The 2,728-nt window shown below is 26.8% G+C and overlaps 1 long non-coding RNA gene across 1 annotated transcript; it reads left to right on the top strand.

The window, feature by feature from the left end:
• On the top strand, window positions 1,587-2,676 carry LOC107648566. The gene is made up of 2 exons (XR_001621978.2): window positions 1,587-2,145; window positions 2,408-2,676. It is a non-coding gene; the product is annotated as an uncharacterized LOC107648566 (long non-coding RNA).

The following is a 2,728-nucleotide window of genomic DNA, read 5'->3' as shown; positions in this document are numbered from 1 at the left end:
TTGTTTTTAATTATTTTTTATTACTAAACATTTTCATATCCCAATAATAATGTTTACAAAAAGACCAAAAATAGCCCAAAATTTATTTTTATTAACTTTTTTAATTACAAAACACATATTTATAGTTCTTCTTCTTACACTATTTTTTCGTCTGCGACAAATAATAATAATTGAATAAGATATGCATTAATTGCATTAATAGTAATAATAGAAAGTACATTTATAATATTCAAATTGTTTTACCAATCATATTATTTACTATTATCAATTTTATTAAATCTGGTAAATTTTCTTTCTTATTTTCAGCCTATTATGCATGTAATTTTTTTAATCTATTTCTTTTTTTTTCTTTTCTTGTTCCGTGTAGTGAAGATTAGGGATGTCCGCGGATCGGATCGGATATGATGTCCGCATTTTTTAGTGCCGGATCCGATCCGATCCGATCCGCACATTTGCGGATTAGATCGGATCAGATATCGGATATATCCGCATAATTAAACCTTCTCTTTTTAATCATATTTCTATGTAAAAGAATTCGATAAAAATATATCCATAATTAACAGAGTTTTACGATTAATATTTTTCAATTTTAAGATATGTATTTTTCGAATTATCTCACATATGTGTTAATAGATTATAATTTTAAATTATTTTAATATTTTTTAGTTAATATTTATATGTATATTTATTTATTAATTTTAATTTGATCAGTTAATAATTATATTTAATAATTTATTTTTATAATTTTAGTCTTTTTTTTGCTGTCAGTGTAATTTTTGTCTAATGTATATTAAACTTCAGGCTAAAGGAGAGAAACAACTACTTCAGAAAGGAGGCCTGGACTAGAAGCTAGCTAGGCCCAAAAGAATATTTGTCCAAAAAACACTCAAAAACACTTACAAAGATTACATTTTTTTTCCTCTACAACTCCTAAGCAGAGTATTCAACCCAATTTAATGACCATTTAAAAGAGTAAATTGGGGTTACAAAAACACTACAAATCCAACAAATAGTCACACCCCTATTCATAAAGTTATTTTTCAAAGTAGCTAATTAACATGATGACTTTATGATTGATTGGATTAAAATCAATATTATTATCGATGTAAATCTAAAGTCGTTCCAAATTCTAGGATTTTGTGTACCCATCCTTTTTGTGAAGTTTTTCGGCCATGCAACTTTTTTCTTGCTTTTATAACATACAATGCATCCACATGTAAGATGGGGACTAAGTTTGAATTTTGTTTATATGATATTGATAGAGATTTTTATCTTTTATTTCAACTAATAATTATCATATATGTTGTATTATTTTAATTTATTATTTAAGAAAAGTATGTTTAATATTATTTTAAGAGTAAATATATTTAAAAGAATAGAAAAAATAAATTTTATTGATATGTTTTTAATAAAAATAAGCTTTTAAAAATATTTTTGTGTTTTGCGGACATATCCGATATCCGATCCACAAATGTGATTCAACCTTAAAAACTGCGAATATTAGATCCGATCTGATCTGATGATTTTAGTGCGGATCGGATCGAAATTTTAACAATATCCGATCCGATCCGCGTTCACCCTAATTTTGACTTCTCATACAACATTCCTTTTATATATGTGACGTAATGAAGTATGAGAGCATGAGTTTTTACCAGAAGGAAATCTCACTGTTTTATTTTCTTTAAAAAATATAAAGATAAAAATTGTAATTGCTTTTCAATTCCTTAATGGAAATTGACTGGTAGGTAGGCTCCAATGCAAAGTCCAAACATTGGCAAAATAAAAGTCCACAAAAATTGAGACATGATGAGAATTTTGCTTTTGAAACGAAACCTTTGTGGCTTTTACACTTTCACACACTATATCTATATTCTCCTCATTTTTTTTATTTGTTTTTCTATGTGTATAAATGAGTCTACTCTAAGTCTCCCACTCAACACAAAACAATAATAAATAATCTTATGATTAGTTATTACAATTAATAAAACATAGAAATTATAGAACTCCTTCATCATCATCATCATCATGTCCAACAAATTGGTCACCTTCTTCATCACCTTGGTTCTTCTTCTTAGCTTCATCAGCTTAATCCATGCATCTCGTCCTAACTTTGCCTCACTCAATGGATTCTCTTCATTAAATAAGGTAATTAATTAATTAATTAATTCAGATGCCTTCTCAATTCTCTTATCAATTTTTGAAACTATGAAATAAATATATAAATTATTCTAATTCTTAAATTATTATCTAGTATTTATTGACTCTGAAGGCATACTATGAAAATTGTTATTATTATTGATCTTTATTTATTTTCTTATTATTACTTTGGGTTCATCATAACACTGGCTACTTTATAATTGATTATTGGGGGGTGTGAGAATAATTTTAATTTCCTTTTGAATGGAAGGATATTATTGTTGGTACTAAAGAAGCAAAAATGGAAGGTTTGGAAGAAGATGAGAAGAGTTGTGAAGGAACTAGTTCTGATAATGAAGAATGCTTGATGAGAAGGACCCTAGTTGCTCATACAGATTATATCTACACTCAGAAGCATCATCCAAAACCTTAATTAAAATTAAGTAAACTAGTATCATCATATCAATCAAACAAGAATAAATAATGGGAGTAAAAAGAATCTATATATAAATATATACTTATTTGTGTGTGTCATTCAGGTGCATATCTATACATATTCATCTCTTGTTCATAGATAAATATATTTTGTTTT

Source organism: Arachis ipaensis, chromosome B06, assembly GCF_000816755.2.
Source record: "Arachis ipaensis cultivar K30076 chromosome B06, Araip1.1, whole genome shotgun sequence".
Classification (NCBI taxonomy): domain Eukaryota; kingdom Viridiplantae; phylum Streptophyta; class Magnoliopsida; order Fabales; family Fabaceae; genus Arachis; species Arachis ipaensis.
The sequence above is the reverse complement of the archived record's forward strand: the minus strand, read 5'-3'. Positions and strand labels throughout refer to the sequence as shown.